The 7,531-nt window shown below is 41.0% G+C and overlaps 1 non-coding gene across 1 annotated transcript; it reads left to right on the top strand.

Moving 5' to 3' along the window:
• Positions 1–6,974: 6,974 nt before the first annotated feature.
• On the top strand, positions 6,975–7,089 carry LOC136731574 (U5 spliceosomal RNA). The gene has a single exon (XR_010809568.1). It is a non-coding gene; the product is annotated as a U5 spliceosomal RNA (small nuclear RNA).
• Positions 7,090–7,531: the final 442 nt, after the last annotated feature.

Below are 7,531 nucleotides of genomic sequence, written 5' to 3'. Positions count from 1 at the left end.
TTCCAACAGTTCTTAAAGAAATGAGGGAAATTATGTATAGGCCGCTAACTCGATTATTCCAAATGACACTTAGAACAGGGGATGTTCCCACTGACTGGAAGACAGCAAATTTCATACCAATCCACAAGAAAGGGGACAAAACTGAGCCAGGAAATTACAGACCAATCAGTCTCACCTGCATCACCAGTAAAATGTTGGAAAAAATGATTAGACAGAAAATAGAGGAGCATCTCAATGAAAACCATATTCTTGGAGATAGTCAACATGGGTTTAGACGAGGCAGATCATGTCTTACTAACTTAATACATTTTTTTGAACATGGAACTGCAGCTGTAGATCACGTGAAAGCATATGATATGATATACTTAGATTTCCAAAAAGCTTTTGATAAGGTTCCACACCAAAGACTGATCCTCAAATTGGAAGCTGTAGGCATTCAGGGTCATGTAAGTAGATGGATTATGAACTGGTTGATGTATAGGAAACAGATTAGAGGAGTCACTTCTAACTGGAGTGAGGTTGTTAGTGGAGTTCCACAGGGATCAGTACTAGGGCCTTTGCTTTTTCTAATCTATATTAATGATCTGGACTCTGGGATACTTAGCAACCTTGTCAAATTTGCAGATGATACTAAAATAGGTGGCTTAGCAGATACAATCTTGGCAGCACATGCTATTCAGAGGAACTTAGATAAATTCAGTTGTGGGCTGACACCTGGCAAATGAAATTCAATGTGGACAAGTGCAAGGTGATACATGCAGTAAAACAAAAATGTCCACTATAATTACACTATGGGAGGTACAGATCTAGATGAAGTAATGCATGAGAAAGACCTAGGAATCTATGTGGATTCACTTTCTCCATCCAAACAATGTGAGGAAGCAATACAAAAGGCATACAGAATGCTAGGGTATATCGTCAAAAGTGTAGAATTTAAAACAAGGGAAGTAATGTTAAGACTGTACAATGCGCTAGACCTCATCTGGAATACTGTGTACAGTTCTGGGCACCACACTTCAAGAAGGATATTGCTGCTTTAGAGGCAGTTCAGAGGAGAGCAACCAGACTTATTCCAGGTCTGAAGGGAAAGTCCTACTCGGAGAGACTGAGGGAACTGAACCTTTTCACCCTGGAACAGAGGAGATTACGTGGGGACTTGATCCAAGTCTTCAAAATCATGAAAGGTTCCTCAAACCAGAGGAGCTTTTCCAGATCAGCAGGGACACACGCACCAGGGGACAACAAATGGAAATTGGGCTTCAAGGCATTCAAGATGGAAAGTGGTAGAAGCTGAAAGTTTGGGAACATTTAAAAATAGACTGGATAGGATCCATGGATCACTTAGATATTAATGGACACCAAACGAGCATGATGGGTCGAATGGCCTCCTCTCGTTTGTAAACTTTCTTATGTTCTTATGTTCTTATGTTCTTATGAATGTTCCCTAAGCATGTTTCAAATGTTCCCTAATTTATGTTACAAATGTGCCTTAGCACCTCTCTCTCTCTCTCTCTCTCTCTCTCTCTGTCTCAATTCAGTGCATTTGTATTGTCAAAGCAATTGGACATGCATACATACATACATACATATATATGGAAAATAAACAATATGTGTACATCTCTGCATTAATGGTGCCCTAACAGATGTGCAAGTTACATGACAGACAGACAGACAGACACTCACACACACTTTCACACACACACACACACACACACTTTCACAGACAGACAGACACACACACACACACACTTGTATACCTGACACGTATAGAAGACTGGATAGGGAGATATAAATAGCAATGGGGAGACTCTTGTACTTGGTGTGGCTCTATCCATATAGTGGGGCCAGCAGCCACTTAGCAGGTGTAGCAATAGAAGCTCAGCCTGGGGAGACTGGATTTAGCATTTCCTCTCCATTTTGATAAGTATCCATAATCATTTCTGCAAAATACTTCTATGATACCTATGTATGTTTTTTACTTGTACTATATTATACTATCAAGTATCAGTGTACACATACAATGTGACCTGTTACATTAATACAGAGGCCACGGAAGGCCAGATCAGTAATAGCCACTGTCCCCTGATATTACACTTTTTTACAATCACTTTGGCACTCATTTCAGAACCTTGATGTCATTTTTCAAAACTCTAGACACAAAACTCACACCCGATGATCAAAATGCACATTTTTCAATTGCTTGGATACAATACACATCAACCTCAGATCATTTGTTCATTGAACTAAAATGATACAACTTAACGTCAAAGTATTACCATTTCAAAATGCAATTCACACATTACATCTGAGATCACTGTCTATTCATTTCATTACAAAGATCTAACTATCAATTGATACAGCTGCTCAAAATGATAAGTGACTGTTGCATTACTCTTAATTCATAGTTTTATGGAAACTGACGAACAGTATTCCATGTTTCGATCATGAAAGTTTCAGGATAATGAGATCCATTGACACCAATAACCGAGGAGCATGAACCAGTTGGACTACATTATCTATGGATGTAATATTTCATCATCATTCATCATCATGTAGCACTTTTCCACACCATGTTTTCAGTGTGGAAGGAAAGTTAGAAATTCTTTCTCTAATACCTGTTTTTCTCTCTTGTATACTTAAGAAAGATAAGGTCAAGCTAGAAGGTCAGGCCAGAAGGTAGTTTGATTTCTGCTTGTTATTTACGATGAGAATCTTGGAGACAATGTCAAACAGTATGATTGAAGTGCCTGCTCCCTAATCCATGTGTTGATCTATGAACTCTGTCCTATAATGATATAAATTCTGCTTAGCTAACTTTTAAGATAACATAGTAATGACTTTCTGATTATAACCAGCTCTTTGATTTTTGTGTATAAAAGCTCTGACTGTTAAAATGAAGGCAGAGCGACTTTGGGATCTTCTTGAGTCACTGTTCCTCTCCACGCTGCGTGTATTAAAGGCATTGCAACTAACGCTCCAACCTGGTTGAAGATGATTGTTCTTCCACATCAGATTTGACATTACTGTATGTATGCAGGCCCTTGTAATTGCTTTTCCAATACTGCCAACTGGTTATTGATGATTGATTTCACATTGTGGTACGAGTATCGAGTGAAATGAGTGCTATCCACCCCAGCAACACAGTGATAACATGGAGCCGGCAAGTCATCCAGGTCACAATAGAGGTCAAGCAGTGGGAGGAGGAAGACGTGGTGGTCAAAGGAATGGAAGGGGACATGCACCCCTTCTGAGAGGTGGTCGTGGGCCTCGTCATAGAGGAGGGCTTAGGCCTCACCAGAGAGGCAGCCATGGGCCTCATTTGAGAGGTGTTGGGGGAACGTGGTAGAGGACAAGGCCACGGACCAGACAGCGGCAGCAACAGCAAATAGTGTCCAGTGAAATCCGAGAAATAGTTGTAGAACATGTTGTAAATCATGGCATGACCATGACTGAGGCAGCTACAATGATTCAATCAAACCTCAGAATCAACTCAGGATCAACTGTGGCCTCAATCATCAGAAATGTCCGTACTGAGAAGCGGCAAGTCTTCAGCATGCACTAAACATTAGGCTACTCTCAATTGTCAAATGACTGTATACTGCATACCAATGTGTAGCACAGAGTATAGTGTGCCTTTTGAAAGAAATGCAGACAGAGTGAAGCAGCTGATGACTGAGTATGTTCAGGTATGTTCAGTTTCAAGATGCCTCTTGTGAAAAATGGTTGTGAGAACCTGAACCTGAACACAGGGCTGATGGAAATTTAGAAGTACAGTAATCAATCCTTTGTTTTGCTTTTTACACTAAGCCAGGTGAGGAACACTGCAGTTGACATTTTACTGTAGTTTTGTTCTTTTTTGTAGCTAATTATTTTTGCATGGATTCAAAGAAACCTATGGTGTGATTTGATTGTATTGCATCAATACATTTCAGATTTTGTTCAATGATTCCACTGTGTCTGTAGTATTCTCTCTACTAGTCCTTTTACAGTGATGTATTTATGTGTAGTACCATAATGAAACATGTATCACATATTTTGTACTACAATATTTAATGATTGTACGAACAACTACACAGTGAAACTATCGGTATCTTCTGTGTTACTATGTTACTATGGTATTTCATGATAAATGAGTTATTTGAACCAACAAGTCTGCAAGTGCTAGGTTTCTTTAAAGATATGAATGCACAATGCAATGTTTTGAACATTGGACAGCCTGTGTTACAAGTGATGACCGTTTTGAGTTTTGTGTCTAGAGTTTTGAAAAATGACATCAAGGTTCTGAAATGAGTGACAAAGTGATTGTAAAAAACTGTATATTCATCCTATTTAATGTGCTCTTTTAAAATGTACTTTTCTTTTTTATGTTGCCATTTCTGTTCTACCAATGTTTCAGTTGTTAGCCAAAGATTGACAGAGTACATCTCATACACACAGGCCAGACAGCAAGGATTTCTTTTTGAAATTCAATTACAAATGCTGCATGAACTCATCAATACGATTAGAGCTCCTGAAAGCAATATAACTAACTCACTCTACAGCATCTCATTAGCAGTGAAAAGAAACCAAGAAAGTTGGGACAGTCGACTGTTTACCACTATGTAACATCACCTTTTCTTTTAATAACACTTATTAAGCACTTGGGCACTGAAGACACCACTTGGTTAAGTTTAGCAAGCGGGATTTTCCCCCATTCATCCATTATGCATTTCCTCAGCTGCGCAACTGCACAGGGCCTTCGTTGTCTTAATTTGCAGTTCATAGTGCGCCACACATTCTCAATTCGGAGACAGGTCAGGACTGCAGGCAGGCCATGCTAGCACCCGCACTCTCTGCCTATGCAACCATGCGCTTGAAATCTGGGCAGAATGTGGTTTGGCGTTATCCTGCTGAAAAATGCAGGTACGTCCCTGGAAAAGACGATGTCTGGATGGCAGCATATGTTGCTCCAAAATGTGTACATCTCTTTCTGCAAAAATGGTGCCCTCACAGATGTGCGAGTTACATGACAGACACTCATACACACTGTCACACCCATACACACACAAACACACACTTTCACAGACAGACACACGCACACACACACACACACACACACTTTCACAGACAGACAGACAGACACACACACTTTCACACACAATCACTTTCACAGACAGACACACACACACACTTTCACACAGAGACAGACACACACACACTTACATACATACATACATACATACATACATACATACAGTGAGGGAAAAAAGTATTTGATCCCCTGCTGATTTTGTACGTTTGCCCACTGACAAAGAAATGATCAGTCTATAATTTTAATGGTAGGTGTATTTTAGCAGTGAGAGACAGAATAACAACAAGAAAATCCAGAAAAACGCATTTCAAAAAAGTTATAAATTGATTTGCATGTTAATGAGGGAAATAAGTATTTGATCCCCTATCAATCAGCAAGATTTCTGGCTCCCAGGTGTCTTTCATACAGGTAACGAGCTGAGATTAGGAGCACTCTCTTAAAGGGAGTGCTCCTAATCTCAGCTCGTTACCTGTATAAAAGACACTTGTCCACAGAAGCAATCAATCAATCAGATTCCAAACTCTCCACCATGGCCAAAGAGCTGTCCAAGGATGTCAGGGACAAGATTGTAGACCTACACAAGGCTGGAATGGGCTACAAGACCATCACCAAGCAGCTTGGTGAGAAGGTGACAACAGTTGGTGCGATTATTCGCAAATGGAAGAAACACAAAATAACTGTCAGTCTCCCTCAGTCTGGGGCTCCATGCAAGATCTCACCTCGTGGAGTTTCAATGATCATGAGAACGGTGAGGAATCAGCCCAGAACTACATGGGAGGATCTTGTTAATGATCTCAAGGTAGCTGGGACCATAGTCACCAAGAAAACAATTGGTAACACACTATGCCGTGAAGGACTGAAATCCTGCAGCGCCCGCAAGGTCCCCCTGCTCAAGAAAGCACATGTACAGACCCGTCTGAAGTTTGCCAATGAACATCTGAATGATTCAGAGGAGAACTGGGTGAAAGTGGTCTCAGATGAGACCAAAATCAAGCTCTTTGCCATCAACTCAACTCGCCGTGTTTGGAGGAGGAGGAATGACCCCAAGAACACCATTCCCACCATCAAACATGGAGGTGGAAACATTATGCTTTGGGGCTGTTTTTCTGCTAAGGGGACAGGACAACTGCACCGCATCAAAGGGACGATGGACGGGGCCATGTACTGTCAAATCATGGGTGAGAACTTCCTTCCCTAAGCCAGGGCATTGAAAATGGGTCAAATACTTATTTCCCTCATTAACATGCAAATCAATTTATAACTTTTTTGAAATGCATTTTTCTGGATTTTCTTGTTGTTATTCTGTCTCTCACTGCTAAAATACACCTACCATTAAAATTATAGACTGATCATTTCTTTGTCAGTGGGCAAACGTACAAAATCAGCAGGGGATCAATTACTTTTTTCCCCCACTGTACATACATATATATGGAAAAGAAACATTACAAGTACAAATCACAATAAGATGTAATAAAGTACAGATAAACAAAGTGTAATAAAATGTGATCTGTTTGAAAATGCAGGGACGTCACTGGAAAAGATGATGTCTGGATGGCAGCATATGTTGCTCCAAAATGTGTACATCTCTTCTGCAAAAATGGTGCCCTCACAGATGTGCGAGTTACATGACAGACAGACAGACAGACACTCACACACACTGTCACACCCACACACACACTTTCACAGAGAGACATATACACACACACACACACACACACACACTTTCACACAGAGACAGGCACACACACACACACACACACACACACACATACATACATACATATGGAAAAGAAACAATACTTTTATAAATCACAATAAGATGTAATAAAGTACAGAAAAACTAAATGTAAGAAAATGTGATCTTTAATACACACAAATATGTATGGCTGGTCGGATGCGTCTTGGACTCGGGTTCCTCTTCATTACGTATAACGCTTTTGCCTTTTGCTAAAGCTTTCCGTGGAGGGGATCGTGGGTGAGTTTGTACCATTCTTGGGGGGCTCTGCCTTGTTGGGGCGGAGCTGTGATCCAGGTGAACAGCAGATCGGGCATAGGTGGGCATGTGGGCAGAGGAGTAGGAAGGCCGGTCAAGCAAATAAGCTTGCTAAGGTACGCAGCAGCAGCAAGCAGCCCCCCCATCCAGCCAGCCAGCCAGTCTGGCTGGCAGTGACTGAGTGGTTGACAGACGGCAAGCAACGGAATGTACGTGCTCTGTGATGTCATAGCAGTCAGCTGAGAGAGGCTCGTGATGTCATCGCTGAGCTGGCTGGCTGGCTGGCTCTGTGTGTGTGTGTGTCTGTGTCTGTCTGTTTTTCTGTTTGTCAGTCTGTCTGTCTGTCTGTCTCTCTCTCTCTCTCTCTCTCTCTCTCTCTCTCCCTCTCAATTCAATTCATTTGTATTGTCAAAGCAATTGGACATACATACATACATACATACATATATGTAGCGTAAGGTACACTT

The sequence above is a fragment of the Amia ocellicauda genome, unplaced genomic scaffold, assembly GCF_036373705.1.
Source record: "Amia ocellicauda isolate fAmiCal2 unplaced genomic scaffold, fAmiCal2.hap1 HAP1_SCAFFOLD_33, whole genome shotgun sequence".
NCBI lineage: Eukaryota > Metazoa > Chordata > Actinopteri > Amiiformes > Amiidae > Amia > Amia ocellicauda.
This window is presented reverse-complemented; position numbering and strand designations above follow the sequence as displayed.